Here is a 17,226-nt window from a genome sequence, read left to right as displayed (position 1 = left end):
TCGACAAGAAGAACTACCCGTCATGGAAGTTCCGTGTGACGAACTTCCTCATTGGAAAGGGCCTTTATGAGTTTGTCTCAGGTGAAGAAAAGGAGCCAGAGCTGGGTATCCCTCCGACGAGACTGAAGATGAGTTAAAAGCATGGAAAGAGTGGAATGCGAAAGACAAAAAGGTAATGTACTGGCTATCTATAGTCATTGATAATACTATGCTAGGATATGTCAGGAATGCAAAAACTTCACATGCAGCTTGGACAATTTTTGAGAGCATGTTTTTAGTAAATACAAAGGCACGAAAGATTTAACTTAAGCAAGAGTTGAATGCCTTGAAGAAAGGGAAAATATATATCAATGAGTATGTGTTGAAGGTGAGGAGCATTGCAGATGCTTTAGCAACGATTGATGCAATGCCGGATGATGATGATTTGGTTTCATCCACTCTGAGTGGCCTTAACAATAAGAAGGCATGGAAATCATTTGTTACTTCAGTATATGTACAGAAGCCATTTCCAGATTTTGATGAGCTAATCTCTCTCATGATTACTAAATAGATCAATATGCAGGGTGATTCGTCTAAAAGAAATGGTAAACGGGTCCAAGCATTTTACTCGAGTTCAAGAAGGAGATCCTCTTCGAGAGGCTGTGGTATGGGACGTGCTAGTAATAACCAGCAAAACAGGTTCAATCAACAGTTTGGTGAAATGCAGGTTTCTGGAAGCAAATGAAACTTTAGAGGTAGGGGGAGCTCTAGAGGAAGAGGTGGATGGCAGAATAGAGGTTCTGGAAATTCTACTATTGTTTGCCATTATTGTGGCAAAACAGGCCATACTGCAGCCCATTGCTATGCTAAGAAGGATGATATTTGCAGTGGTAAATTGCAGCAAGGAAACTATGCATTGTCTTCACGACAGAATGAAGACAAAAATGAGAATTTGTTTGTTATGCATCATATGATGAATGCAATTACAAGAAAGGGGACACATGATGATGTATGGTATGTCAATTCAGGTGCATCTAATCATATGACCAGTTATGTTGAATGGTTTGGAGAGATGCAAGACTTACAGAACCCAGGTTATGTGCAGATGGGTGATGATTCATGCCACCCAATTTCACACATTGAAAAGGTTCCCTTGTCCTTGTATGATGGCCAGACAAAGAGTCTGACAGATGTATTACATGTGCCATCAATTACAAAGAATCTAGTATCTGTTGGCCAAATAGTAGAGCAACGGTTGTAGGTCTGATTCAATGCAAAAGGTTGTTTTGTAGAAGACTTTAATGATAACTGCAGGTTGGTCACAAAGGAAGTAGAGTTGGATGCTGCTATGTATGCTAAAGGAAAAGGAGTAGTTGTAGATATTGAAATATGGCATAAACGTATTGGACATGCAAATGTGCAAAGGCTGAAATTAATGTAGTCCAGAGGATTGGTTACAGGGTTGTCCTCTTTTAGACTTGCAGAATTGCATAAAGTCTGTGAATCATGCCAGTTTGGTAAGCAGGCAAGACAATCCTTCTCGCATGATAGAGAAGTGAGAATAAATATATTTGATGTAGTACATACAGATGTTTGGGGGCCTACACAGAATGTCTCTCTTGGTGGCAACAAATACTTTGTCACATTTATTAATGATTGTTCAAGGAAGCGATGGGTATACTTCATGGACGAAAAGAGTGATATGTTTGAGCACTTCAAATCCTTTAAGGCAGCTATTGAAATAGAAGCAGGCTTAAAAATGAAGTGCTTGAGATCAGATGGAGGAGGAGAGCACCTCTCTAATGAGTTCAATGGCTTCTTGAGGACTCATGGGATAAAGAGGCAATTTATTTGTAGGTATACCCCACAGCAAAATGGTGTTACAAAAAGAAAAAACATGCATATTGCAGAGGTTGCACGGGTATTAATGGCTAAAAAGAATATGCCCAAATATTTTTGGTCTGAGGCTATCCATACTGCTGTCTACATTATGAACAGAACTCCCACAGCTGCAGTTCATGGGTTGACTCTTGAAGAATGCTTTACTGGCAAGAAGCCTGATGTATCGCACTTGAAAGTATTTGGTTGTGTTGCATACGTTCATGTGCCAAATGAGCTATGGAAGAAGCTTGATCCAAAGGCAAAAAAATGTGTTTTTATTGGATACTCTTTAGAGCAGAAAGAGTATCGTTGTTATAACCATGTCACAAGTGAGTTCAGAGTGAGCAAGGATGTTATCTTATGGGCAGCTGGTATGCACCTACTGGTGATGTATTAGATGATGATAATGATCAGGACAACTATGTACAAAAAGAAAAACAAGAATCACAGAGTCTTAGTGGACTAGAAACATCATCTGGTACTATACCTACAGTGAGCCCTTAGTCTGGGAGACTAAGGGATAGTCCCACATCTTCATGTGGATCTATAATTGTTGCAAGGAAGGACAAAGGAAAGAAGAAAGTGCTGGATGGTAATGATGCATCTACCAGTCATTTGGGATTTGATGGAGATTCTAGTGGTTCGGAGAGTTTGGATGATGAGCTTGGTATTCCTTCAGTCATCAGGACACCAAGTGTACAGAGAGCTCATAGTAATGTAAAGGCTCCTGGGAGACTAAGGAGTAGTCCCACATCTTCATGTGGATCTATAAGTGTTGCAAGGAAGGATAAAGGAAAGAAGAAAGTGCTGGATGGTAATGATGCATCTACCAATCATTTGGGATTTGATGGAGATTCTAGTGGTTTGGAGAGTTTGGATGATGAGCTTGGCATTCCTTCAATCATCAGGACACCAGGTGTACAGAGAGCTCATAGTAATGTAAAGGCTCCATTGAGTGATCTGGTGGTACGCAGATCTAGGAGGGTCAGATATCCTATTAAAAGTTTTAGTTTTGAAGGTTATGCAGCTCACCATTATGCTTATATGGTGAAACTAGTTGGGGATGTTGAGCCCACCTATTTTGAGGATGCTGTTAGTCATGCTCATTGAGATACAGTAATGGATGAGGAGATGGTTGCTTTAGAAGCCAATAAGACTTGGGATTTGGTACCCTTACCTAAGGGTAAGAAAGCTATTGCATGTAGGTGGGTTTACAAAGTCAAGCATAATGCAGATGGTTCAGTTAGCAGGTATAAAGCTAGGTTGGTTGCAAAAGGCTATGCTCAAACATATGGCATAGATTATGAAGAGACATTCAGTCTAGTTGCTAGGATGGCAATTGTTAGGTGTGTGATTGCCTTGGCAGGAGCCAAAGGTTGGAGTTTACAACAAATGGATGTTAAGAATGCCTTCTTGCATGGTGAATTGCAAGAAGAAGTGTATATGGAGCAGCCAGTAGGTTGTGAGGATTTAGATCATCCCACATATGTGTGCAGGTTAAAGAAGGCACTCTATGGGCTGAAGCAAGCACCTAGAGCATGGTCTGACAAGATTGGAGAGTATCTTGTCAATATTGGATTTTGTATTTCTGATGTTGATCACTCACTTTATGTGAGAAAGGGAGATGCAGATTTGGTCATCATAGTCATCTATGTGGATGACTTGATTATTACAGGTGACAATGACAATGGGATTGCTGAAGTTAAAGACTTCTTGAAGAAGAAGTTTGAGATGAAAGATTTGGGTGAGCTCAAATACTTTCTTGGTATTGAGGTGATCAGATGTGATGATGGTATATGGCTGTCCCAAAGGTAGTATGGCTTCGATATGTTATCCAAGTATGGTATGACAACATGTAAGCCTCTTTCAGTACCATTGGAGCAAAATGTGAAGTTGAGTGCTGATGTTGGAGATGAGATAGAAGACCCTACTATGTTCAGGAGGATAGTAAGGAGTTTGATTTACATGACTATCACAAGGCCAGACTTGAGCTATGCTGTTGGCCTTGTTAGTCAGTTTATGCATATGCCTAGAAAGCCTCATTTGGATATAGTTAGATGTATATTGATGTATGTGAAGTCCACTTTACATTATGGACTTTTTAATGAGGCAGGTAAGGACGTACAGGTCTTTGGATACACAGATGCAGATTGGGTTGGTAGCATGTTAGACAAAAGATCTACGAGTGGATTCATGTTTTCCCTTGGCAGTGCAGCAGTTACATGGAGCAACAAAAAGCAACCTACAATTGCTTTATCGAGTACAGAGGTTGAGTATAGAGGTGCTGCTATGGCAGCATGTGAAGGGGTATGGTTGCAAAAGTTATTAGGTGATTTGGATGTGCAGGTAGATGGTCCAGTTGTCATTCATTGCGACAACATGAGCAGCATACAGCTAGCTAGGAATCCAGTGTTCCATGCTAGGACAAAACACATTGAGGTGGTGCACTACCACTTTGTGAGAGAGAAGGTACTTGCAGGAGAGATTGACTTGGTATATGTCAGCATACAAGATTAGATAGCTAACATTTTCACAAAGGCATTGGGTGCAGAGAAGCTTCAAAAGTTCTAAAGCTTACTTGGAGTTGCAAAGATAGAGTTCAGCTTGAGGGGGAGTGTTGAGATGGGAAGCTCAACATGTAGGGACATTGATGATGGACCGCTTGGCTAGATGGGTCCTCACGTATACACTTAGCATGTTGGTGGTCATTATGATACTCACATGGCCACTAACTTATCACTTATTATATTTAGCTTGTTACACCTACCTACAGCTGGCAAAGACATAGCGCCAGTCAATTAGTATAGTCGGTTATGCACTAGTTGACTTAGTAGGCCACTTTCCTTTATGTTGTATCTTATCTATACTTTGTGTACATTATATAGTGTGTGGAAGAAGAAGAAGAAACCAACAAGAAAACATTTTGGCCTCCATCTCTCTTCTTGTGTTCTTAAGTGAGCTTCCTCTTGTGTATACAGAGTGTGTTTGGAGCCGCAGCTCAAGCAAATCCCCCCACCACGCGATTCTTGACACTAATAGCATCATGTTGCAAGCCCCAAAGGCCAGCATCAATCATTGACCTTGAGTAACTCACTTGCCTCGTTGACTCTGACTCCTCATCCCTACAAAAATGGTATAACCTACATCTCCAATGGGAGAAATGGGGTTGCCGAATAATGACTAATGCTTAGCAGTGACATGCCATCAAAACAACCAAGTATGACTCGACTTACGTAGCACCAACTTCTTTCAAGGTCTTGGCCATCACTCGATACAAACACCTAGATGACCATGTCTTAGCCCATCCTTGCATTGATTGCATCCTTATGGGAAGAGGAGCTACATGTGGCTAGCCACATCAACTTGGGTGATTTTCTAACCGATGTCCTAACTTACATTACCCACGTATGCATTAGTCCTCGTAATCTCCATCATCATGCCCACTTGGAATATAACCTTGATTTCTACAATTGGCTTATGCCCAAGTAAATAGCACCATATTGTGCTCAAATGTCTTGCCTCTCCCATGTCTAATCCTAGGAAAGATTCTTCTCATTCCCAAGGGGGGAGGGGGTAAGGTGAAGTAAGGTAAAATCAAGGAAAAGTGTCATAAAATCCTAGAAATGAATAGAACAGCTCGAAGGAAAATTCTCTTTTTATGCTTAAAGCATGTTCTTCTTTCCATAAAAGCATGATCAATTCATGTTTATCTTCCAGCAAGAAAATGTCTTAAGAATACTAATGGTGGACCATGATATATGATAGGAACCTAAAATGGTAGGGCAAGATAAAGGTAGCAAGCTTCCATTCACGGAGGAAGAGTAAGCTAAGCCTAACGGTAGAAATGAGGGCTACAACCAATTCACATTCAAGCACACCATAAACCTAGAAGACGCCATCATGGAAGAGCCGCCCATAAAACAACTCATGGACCCAGTGCAGCCTACTGAAGTACATAGAGAAACTACAAAAAGTGCGCAAAATTTTTGAGGAGCTTCAATGTCAAAAGGAACTGTGGCATGGTGACAATCAGGAAAGGGGAAGAAGCCCACCAAGTGGAGGTGGAATCGAACCATGTGGTGGAGAAAGCCCTAGGTTTGACTAGCAGAATAGAGCGACGCCCAAAGAGGGATGTGATATAGCATGCTAGGGATGAACAAGGCTGTCGTACGCACAGTGGATTGGATAAGCTTAGCAAATATCCCAAATCCTGAGATCAAAAGTTGCAGGCAAAGATGGTCCATGCTCTCTTTTCCAATCAAAGGTACAATGCCCTTATGAACAGAATTGGGATGTCGTTGTTGGAGAGCATTGCAACGGGATCCCCAAATGAAAAAGATTGGAATGCCTTTGTGCAAAAAACTATTAAAAGCTCAGTGAAAGCTTTGACCACCACCGGTAGAGCAGTGATAGGAAGGGAATCCCCGGGCTCCACAACAAGATCAGCTCGAAAGAAGTCCTCCTCCAAGGCATCCACTATCACGTTCGATGGAATCTTAATGGCCATCATCTAGGAGGCCTTGAAGGACACATAGGGAGGTGGAGAGGGAGTAGGGGAAACCCCTGACCGATTGCCTCAAGGGTTGAGTTGAGGAAGGCCCAAAAAGAGTCCAAGAGGTTCCAAGCGAAGCAAGAGGGAGAAGAGCTAAGGTGAAAGAGGATGAAGACATGGCGGAGGCCATGCATAGGACTGTAGAGGAGACCCATGGCCCCAAAGAAATGACCACCTTGAGCCCACGGCACGAAGGCAAACCAAGCGGCAGCATTGAAGTAGCCCCAATTGTTGCAGGGAAGGGCAAGGCCCCGTTGCATTCCCTCCCTTTGACTCTCACAACTTAGACCTCCACCACACAGGAGTCAGTGCCTGCCATGGACACCACTCAACTCATGTCCATGATGCAGTTCCTGGTCACGAAAGTACAAGAGATGGCGCCAGGGGCACAAGCCAAAATATTGGCTGCAGCAGACACCGAGTCAAGGCAATACCCAAAGCGGCAAAGGTTGGAAGCATCCCCCACCACAGCACTACCAACGATGCCCCCGACTACGAACTATGACACCTACGTGGCTGAACTCCTAGCCCAGCTAGAGAAGGCTAAGGAAGAGAAGAAGGGGCCATGGCTGTGGAACTAGAGGCCAAAAGAGAATTTGCCATGACTCTATGGCTAGAGATGACACGGCAAGCCGTAGAGCATCAGAAAGAAATTTGAAACCTGAAAGAGCAAATCTATGCCAAAGAAAAGGAGGCACAAGAGAATGAAGATCGTCTAAGGCAAAGGCTAGAGGATGAAGCCCAAGACCTAGTGGTAGAGCAGCAGGACCACAAGTTGCTCATCCAACAACACGTTGAGCTCCAGCAAACGAATGGCATGGGTGGAAGCTATGCATGCAGAACTACAGGAGAACCCGCAAGAAGGAGACGAGACATTAAAAGAATGACACCAAGAACAGGAGGATGCCCTGGTATTCCAACTGTGGTCGGTAATGGAGGAGCAAGGAAGGCTAGAGAGAGAAATAGAAGTCGTGTTAGAAATGAAGGAAGAGGCCATAGACAAAGCCACAAGAAGCCTACAAGACCACTTGGAGAACGCCCCGGCAGGAGGTGGAGGCACTAATGACCATGGCCATGACCGAAAGAAAGCTACACCTGGTGGAGCTAGAAAGTTGTACGCAAACTACTAAAGATATATCAGAAAGGATCACAAAAGCCTACCAGTAGTGCTCCATGGCTGAGCAAAGTAGGAGGATAGTGAAAGAGTAGTTGAACCACCGAGATAAACAGAAGACCCAAATGATGGAAGTGTGGAATGAGCAGCAACAGGTGGTAATGATGTTGTCTTAAGAGATGGAGAGGGGTAAGGAAAATATGGAAGAGAAGGCACAACAATGGGAGAGATGCAACTTTGAAAGAGTGCAAGGATTGATAGAGCACCTGGCAGTATCGAGTGTGAGAGGGTGCTCATAGAATCCAAAGCTGAGGCCATTGAAGCGTGCTCCAATACGTAGAGGCAAGCCTTTTTTATCATTGTGCTTCATGTCACACAAGTTGAAGGTGAGGATTCCGTGGAGAGAATGAAAAGGAAGTTGGAATTGACAACCAGAGCTTTAAGGTATGGCCTGCAAGAGCACACACTCCCAACCAGTACATGCATAACTAAGGAGCAACAATGTAACTACTTTGGACAAGCCGGCCTCTCCACTGATGAGCTCAGGGAACTTGAATTCGAGGAACAAGAGCAGCCCTATCCACCCCCCATCCAACTCACTATGGAACAAGACACCGAGGAAGGGCCAGACTTTGAGCAAGCATTCAAAGAAGAATCACAAATAAGAGAGCCCAGTCTGCCCTTGCTTGATGTACCCCCAGAAGAGCCAAAGGGTGCCCAAATTCCCGAGCGCATTATTGCTACAAGAAGAAGAAGACAGGTACTTGTGGGAGCAAGCCCAGCAAAGGGCGTGAGTATGGCCAGCGTAGCTACCTGACAAGCCCATGCCACTAGACAAGGGTCAGCATCCTATCAACTAGCCACAGGAGCTAACTATCTGGCAACAGTGGGAGATCCAATTCCGCTATCAGGTTTCCAAAACCATCCAAGGTTACGAGGCGTAGCCAAAATGCGGAGAAGGATTTGGGACACTAATTTTGATGCGTGGATGGCCTTCTGCATCACGCTACAGGAAGAACAGAATGATCCTATCTACATGCCCTACCCTTGCAGACACGGAGTGGATTATGATAGGGGGTGCATGGCAGGTATGACTTCTCAAAGATCTACAATGTCAATGCAGCAACTCCCAAGAAATGCATGACCTTTAAGGCAAGGGACTTGCACCCTTCCATCAACCGCTTCCTCAAGGATTTCTCTTCCTGCCCAAACCCAGCCTTCATAACTACTTATAATTACCTTAGGACCAATAGGTTTTTACATAAACAACAGCCAGCAGCTGAGGAAGCCCACCTTCTCCTACTCTTTTTTTATATTAACCTAGGAATAGATAATTGTGCTATGGCTAGGCTCATGATGAGGGCGACCCTACTTCCCTCGTTTTGTATGAGGATCCTTGAAGACATGAGCAATAGCCACTTTACGAGGTGCAATCATCCTTTCTTATCAACCACACCTCTTAATCCAAACACTAATATCAAGGAATACCTGCAGAGCCATGCATTTTTAACTAAATCCCTAAGACCACCTCGCGACTCGTCCAAGGAAGATCAGGGTAGAGCTTGAGAGCACCCCCTTGCATCTAAATGATGTCTATAATCATCTACATCCAAAAAAAAAGTGTGGAAACATTGAACCCCCCAAAAAAGCACCTTGCGTGCCACAATCGCTACACCTAGGGTTTCCATACCTAGTCCTGTCCCCCACAACACATGCTTAGGGCACATTAAGGGCAGGACATGCCTAGCAAGGTAATTGTTGCCAATGGTTCGACCTATCACCCTAAATCCCCTACATCGCACCTCCTTGATGCACAAATTGGGTCCTCAAGTGTGGGACACACCGAGGGCTTGCCCAAGGTTGGTGGACCCATCTGCTAGTCCTACAAGCACTAGCACCACGCACTCCACGGTAAGGCAAACACACCCAGGTAGTGCACCTTTTTCTCTTTCCAGTACAAATCGACGTCCCAACCACCAGCCCCATAGACCCCATCATCCATGCAATGCACTCCCCATCTTAGGCGACATGCCACCATGCAGGCATGACCAACCAAGGGGCGAACACAACAGCCCTAGTCGAAAAATGAATGAAGAAGCTCATTTGGAATAGCACAAGAGAAAGAAACTCTAGAAGGCCAGGCGATGGATCCATCCAACACAATATTCAATTTCAAAGATGGACCCACCCATCAGCCTCTCTTAATACCAGGGATCATATCCAATGCAAGGGCCTTCTAGTTCCATAAATCCCTCCAATACACCTCCCAACACGGCTTGTATACAAACTCAACAAGCCACCTGGCTACCCCCACAACACCCTTCAACTCACCACCCAGCAAGTGCCATGGGACTGGCACTCAACTAGGAGGGGGTAATGTTAACCCTTAGATGAACAAGGTGGAAATTTGGAAAATCCAAAAAATCTAAAGCAGAATACAAGGCCAAGGCAAAAGTGGAATGGAAGACAAAGGCACATCAATAAAAAGTGCAAGTCAATACTTTTGTAAAAGAATGCAAGGCACACCATGATTTATTTTAAGAGCATCGGCCCGTGCAAATTGTAAAGGTAGATGGGCGGTAGGAAAGAAGCTAGGAAGATAGGAGAATAATAGAAAAAATGGCCTAGGCTATGGCCAGCCTTGTAAAAAGGAGATAACTGCCCAAGGGAAAGAGGGTTTTGTATATAAAGTTTAAAAAGTGAATGAGAGCTCATTCTTTGGTGTGTGGCAAAGTGAACTCTTCTTCTTCTCCTCCTCTTCTCTTCTCTTGCTTACTTGTGAGTGCTTGAGGGAGGGAGTGTGAGTGAGTGAGGGAGTGAGTGTGTGAGAGAGAGGGATCTTGGAGGTGAAACTCTCCACCATCTCCTCTCTTCTTCTTCTTATCTTCTCTTCTCTCATCTCGCACTTGGCTATGGAGGATGGAGCTTGGAGGTGGAGGCTTGAGGATGCTTGAGCTTGAGTCATGAATCGTGGAGCTATCAGAGTACTTGAGAGAGGAAGCAACTCAATCGGGCATCAAGATAAGCTCACTACACTTGTGGAGAGGGATGGCACATCGGCTATGTGAGAGGTAGCCATTAGTGCTCGCTTGAAACACTTGAACAATAAGCGGTCCGTGGGTCTTGAGCTTGAGCTCACCTCTACAAGTATCCTTGGGCTCACAACAGATCTTTGGGGATCCATCGCGGCTTGATTGTGCATCTACATCGATAGCATCGAGTCGGTCTCTTAGGTTTCGAATGATAGTTGTTAGCCTTGCAAGGTTGTGTTGCTACGAGTAGGTCACTTTTGGTGCCTTGGCACCCATTTAAGCGTGGGCTCTGTGGATTTGGGGATGTCCTTATTTGGCAATGGTTTTTTAGTCTGAGTGGGTTGCGATGACTCACAACCCCCCTCCTTAGGCTTGGTCCTAGGTAGCTCTATCGGTGGCATAACATGCTTTGGTGGAGCCTTGCTGCCCTTGCTAAAAGCTATCACTATTCGAGCATTGCCAATGGAAAGGTGAATACACTGTAGATCATAGTCCACATTGCAATTTGCTTGCTTCTTGAAAGTGTGTCCTAACAGTGACTCTTGACCTACATCCTTTGTATTTGGCAATACATAGAAGATGACTAGTAGGCTCTTAGAGAGACTACGATCTTGCACCTCCCTGGAGTGCATGTGACTTGCCCTCGAATGGACTGAGTTTAGCATTAGTGGGTTGCAACTGTGGTTGACCAATGAGGGTCCAATGATTGTGAGTCAAGACATTGAAGCCAGCTCCCTCATCAATTAAGGCATCAAATGTGTGTGTGCACCGAGCGGTGGCCATGATGTGCAGGTATGCTAGTGCTACTACCTCCTCATCCTCATCCTCTAATTTGGTGATGGTGGCTACATGGACATTGACAGGGCCTTCTAGCATAGGGGAGTCATGAAATGGATGTGTGGGAGGGTAGTACTTCTTCATGCGACTACCATTAAAGAAGCCTATGCTCTCACTTTCAAGGTTTTCAAGTTCTACGTTACCCATCCTACTAATGGTGCGCACTCAGAAAGGTCCTAATCCTTGGAATTTCATTTTTTGCTTGTGGCCCTTTATTGAGTAGAGTAAAAAAAAATCTCCTTGCTCAAAGTCGCATTGTTTGACATGCTTGTCGAACCACATCTTCCATCATGCTTTCTCACAAATTAGGGCGTGGGTGGCTAGGAGCCGAGTCTCAGTGAGTCATTCCAATTCTAGGAGACGGTCGGTCCAAGCTTCATTCCCTTCCTATCTCTCCTTTTCTTCGATTCTCAAGCTAGGGACAAATAATTCTAATGGCAAGATTGCCTCAGTCCCGTAAGTCAGCCTAAAGGGTGTCTGTCCTACAGCCGTTTTATAGGATGTCCGATAAGCCCATAATGCTACCATACATTTGTTGTCCCAGTCACTTCATGAGGTAGAAAATACCTTCGTAAGGACATTGACTAAGATCTTGTTTGTGGATTCTACTTGGCCATTAGCTTGAGGGTAGTAGGGTGAGTATTTCATGTGGATAATTAAGAAGGTTGAGAGCAGGTGGGCAATCACCTCATTGATGAAGTGAGTGCCTTGGTTGCTTACTAATTCGATAGGGCAACCAAATCATGAGATAACCTGCTCCCATAAGAACTTCATTGTGGTCCTAGCATCATTCTTCCTAGCTGCTCGTACCTCGGTGGGTGCGTCCGTCCTAAGCAAGGGTATTGTCGATGGTTGGGTTATGCCTGTGTGCTTGTAATTTATTGCTTCCACGTGCTCCAACTCCATCGCATGACTCCACGTGTTATCGGTGGTTGGGCTATGCCTACGTGTTCGTAATCTATTACTCCCACATGCTCCAAATCGCACTCCATCTGCATGACTCCTCTCTCAGTCCTGTAAGCATTCCTTCTATGGGGCTTGGAGTCTGCTCTAATCTGCTCTATCACCTTTCCCTCAGTGTCATACTCTACGGTGTCTACTTCTTCTTGGCTTTCCTCACCAATGGAGTGGCAATCCTCGTACTCATCATCAGAATCAGCTCCTCCTGTTGACTACTCGTCATCCCCTAGACTCTCGTCTCTAGCCTATCCTTCATCAGACTAAGGCCCAATTGTACACTAAGTTCAAGTCATACACCTTAGTCCATGTCCACTTCAGTTTGTCTAAGAGGTCTCTAAGGGGCTTGAGATTAGCAGTGGGGTTGCCAGTCAATTTGCCTGTCAAATACTCAAGGATCTTGTAAAGTTCTAGCCTGTTGCTAGGAACATGGAAAGAGATAGGTCTAGGTCGACTACTTGAGCTCCTGGCCATCATGCAGAGTGGCACCATGGGCTCCTTCTTTGACGTGCTTGTAGTTTTTACAGCGTGTTTGTATGTCTTCTCTTTGTCCGAGAATGGGAGATCGATGGTCACTAGGACGTGCATCCAATCCCACTCATCCTTAGGACAAGGGATGTATTTGGTCAAAGGTCTATAAGGTCTTCTTACTGGTGCATCACCCCTGAGCATGGCAGAGATGGCATCTAGGTTGATGGGGGTTGTCTTCCAAGTGTCCATCTCGACCCTTACTACTTCCATTCAGTTTCCTAAGAAGATCAGACCATTGCCCCAATCTTCAACAACTCAAGCATTCCTCATCTAGGGTTGGCCTAGTAGAATGTTGTAGTCCACTCCCTTCATGACGATGAAGTTTATAGAGAATTGGACACCTATGATCTTCACTCACCAATTCTTCAAGACTTCAAATGGCCTAACTTTCATTCTGTTAGCTAGAGTGACGTGAATCTAGCGGTTTCGATAGGCGGGTTTCTCCAAACCTGGAGCATAGTATGGCTCAACACACTCACTTCTGCCCCAATATCTACAATTCCCTTCCGTGTTACATCTCCTAGGGCTAGGATAGGCAAGATTGTGTGCATCTTAGTGCCTTCCCAAAAGGCATTGACATGTAGTGACTTTGGCACTAAGTGCAACGTCAAGTTGGGTATCTGCATGACTGCATCATGATCATGCAAGTCAGCAGTAGTATGCTCCATCGGTTCTTCCACCCAGTGTTTCAACTCCTGCCATAGCATGGGGTGCTGCCTGAGAAGATCCCCTAAACTCAGAGTCATTGGGGTGGTCACTAACGTCGCAAGGAGGTTGTTGGTTGCTTGCCTCTCTCCTAGGTTTGTGCTTCTTGGCCATTGGTCTCGAGTGACTAGCTGGCCCGTAGCATCTAAACTTGGCCTAGGTGGCACTGCCTATGGCATGGGTGCGTCTCTTGACCTTGGTCATGCAAGTGAGACTGGCATGCTCATGCTAGAGAGATCCTCAATCTTGTCCTCTAAGATAGGCTCATCATCCTTGAGGTGCTCCTGGGCTTCCTTTACCCACTCCTTGACTTTGGCTATTGCCTCAAGTTGGTGCCTAGGGTGAGGATACTTCCCTACCTTCGCACTCACTTTCTTTGCTATCTTTGGAGCGGTGGTCTCTGCCTCTACATCTGTGACCTTCTTGCCAATCACTAGCATTGTCACATCCTCAGTCTTAAGCATGACTGGCGTGCCTTCAACTTCCGTTTCACCTTCGCCTTAGCCTTGTCTTCTACTTTAGATTTTCCGGATTTTCCACCTTGTTTATTTGAGGGTTAACAAAAATCTATAGGGTGAGGATACTTCCCTACCTTCGCACTCACTTTCTTTGCTATCTTTGGAGCGGTGGTCTCTGCCTCTACATCTGTGACCTTCTTGCCAATCACTAGCATTGTCACATCCTCAGTCTTAAGCATGACCGGCGTGCCTTCAATTTCCGTTTCACCTTCGCCTTAGCCTTGTCTTCTACTTTAGATTTTCCGGATTTTCCACCTTGTTTATTTGAGGGTTAACAAAAATCTATTGATTGTTATTGCTCTTTTTATTAATGATTCTATTCTTACTTGGCCCAATCAAGAATTGAATACTACATTGCATTGGAGAAATGGAATAAGATTATGCATCAAAGTGTAATTGAATGGAAGGTTAATGCCTAGAAAACGATGCCCTTATTGCCTCATATCACTCATAGGCATATCTCTCTCTCTCTCTCTCTCTCTCTCTCTCTCTCTCTCTCTCTCTCTCTCTCTCTCTCTCTCTCTCTCTCTCTCTCTCTCTCTCTCTCTCTCTCTCTCTCTCTCTCTCTGCATCAATCTTTTTCTTCCTTCTCCTTTGGCTCTTCTTTCCTATTGAGACTACGTCTAAGTCGCTAGGCCCAAGCAAAGATATGCTTGCCTACTTTGTTTGTGCTCTAGTCATGATATGCAACGAGATGGGTGTGTCCTCTTGCTGTTAAATGTCTCAACTCCGAATATCCCCAAAGGCACTAATGGCACGATTGTCGAGATAAAGGATGGCTTTCATGTAGGGCAATCGACGAAGAGATGAGTGATGCCACACTCAACACATCTAAGGTTAGCTTTTTCCCTATTTACTCATCCTCTCTCTGGACATCGTGATGAGATATGGCCTAGGTGACCGCAAGTCCAACACAAGATTGGATATTGAGTCAGCCCTGCAAATCCTCTGCCCCTACCTCTACCTAACGCCATCACCGGTACTAATCAATAGTCTATCAGGGTTGGATTTCCCTCTTCGTCGTACAAGACATAAGGGTTCATGTAGGCTTTGTCTTCATTAGGCTCCTCCACATTATGGACTGGAGCATCACTCATTAGATGGGTTATGTGTAGGGTTCTAGTGGCCTCGATATGCCTGTCGAGTTGATCTCCATCTTAGGGATGGCTAGTTTCACGTCGTTCAGTGTTGGGAGAGCCAGTTGGGCTCCTCTTCCATGGTGGCATGTTCCCTACATACGGCAGATTGTACTGCTAGACATAGGGGAATCTCCTAGATGCAACCTACAATGCATGGCATCATGGCCGAACCTACCGCAATTTGCACAAGGCCTAGATCTAGATTCTTGGCACTCAACTAAGAGGTGGTTGCCACCACAGTGCACACATTGGACGTGTGGTTGCACTAGTTTCCTCACCAATTCTTGCAGTCGTGCTAGTTGCATCCTCATCTTGGCTAGCTCCTGGCCTTGATCTATATTCTTCCCCTTGTCCTGTGTGCTAGGGACTGATCACTCACTAGAGGTTGTGGTCCTCTTTGAGGTCCTTTGACTAGAGTTATCATGATTATCACGGTTTGAGCTTCGAGAGCTCCTCTCTCTCAATTGGTCATCCACCCTAATTTCTTCATCAAAGACCCTAGCTGGCATGTCTCGTTGCAAGCTGTAGTTTCTTGCTAAGGCTTTGTACAATTCCTCGCTATGGATTCCATTTATGAATATGGTGGAGATAGCCCTTTCATTGGGTCGCCCATTCAATCATGGGGATTCTCTTGAAGAGGCTGCGCACATGAGTGAAATAGTCTCTTATGTCCTCTTTGTCCCTTTGATTGACGTTCATCAGTCGAGGTTATTAGAGTATCCTGCTTCTGAGAATCTCTTAATGAAGAGATCTTTTAGTCGGTAGGCAAAGTTCACTCGCTCTACCGCGTCTAAGCTTGTGTACCACATCCTACCTTTATCACCTAAGCGGTGCCCAAAAGCTTAGGAACATTGTGCAAGGTCCATGAGACTTTTGGCCTCGCAAACTTGCTCAAACTACTCCACAAAGTCGTATGGGTCGCTACTAGGCTGGTACTTGTCCACCTGCTTAGCTACTGCAATGATTTTTTATTGCCTCTTCACCCCTTGAGTAGTTCCTAGACCTAAGAGTAGTGAGATCACTAGCAGTGTTGCACTCTATTTGACAGCTATATTGTCCATGAGTCGCTTGGTCACAAGCTCGCTCAGTGTGAGGTCTACCTCAAGTGCCCTCTCCCTCTCAACGTTTGGTCTTGCCTTACTTCTACCGGCTAATGCTAGCATGCGTCAAGCTTCGTGCACATCTATGTCCTGCTGCAGCTTCCTAGCTCTCTACTCGCGGTTGTAGGCGGCTATGCCTTGCAACGCTTTCCTAATTGCTTTCCTCTCTTCCTCTAGGCTTGCCACTACCTCCTCTATTGGCCTATCATGGATTACCCTCCTGGTTAGCAAGTCTTACTCCTGGACCATGTCCTGAAGCATGATGGGGAATTCACCCAAGTCCATGATCGTTTCCTTGGTCTGTGTTTACTCCTAACATCGTTCCTACTTCCCGCTCCATGAGGTTGTCGATCAGTCCAAGTAGCTTTGGTAGCGCTTTGCTCTCAATCTTTTTGTCCTTTCAGTCATGCCGCCATCTTCGAAGATCCTATCAATGGGGCTCTGAGGCACCCGACTATGTTTTGAGTGTCCTCCTACTTGTGGTTTCCTTCGAGTTATTACGTCTGAGTGTGTTGCTTATTATTGAAAATAGTCCTCAACTTATGTACATTCAGTGTTGGGTGCTCTATTGTGGACAATGCAAAATCAGGCTTTCTGTTTGTTTTGTGCACTTGTGTAAAAGAAATCACTATGGGGTGTGCAAATAAAACAAAACAATCATCTAGGTATGGCTATCCCCTTAGCTTATCTACGACCTAGTATGGTTCTAAGCATGGTCTCTGGTCACTCTTAAGGATTGTTCTACGTTGTATCAAGGCTGGGTTACAGTTTAGAGGCCAACTTTGGGCTACAAATCTAGTCGACTATGTGACCAAGCTCCTAGAGTTTACCTCTAGGCCGTATATTCTCAATTTCCTCTAGTTTCTGGCTTTGGCAAGCCA

This window comes from Lygodium microphyllum, chromosome 5 (assembly GCF_053477565.2).
Source record: "Lygodium microphyllum isolate KBCC chromosome 5, Lygodium_microphyllum_v1.1.10, whole genome shotgun sequence".
Taxonomy (NCBI): Eukaryota; Viridiplantae; Streptophyta; class Polypodiopsida; order Schizaeales; family Lygodiaceae; genus Lygodium; species Lygodium microphyllum.
Note: the sequence above shows the minus strand (reverse complement) of the source record.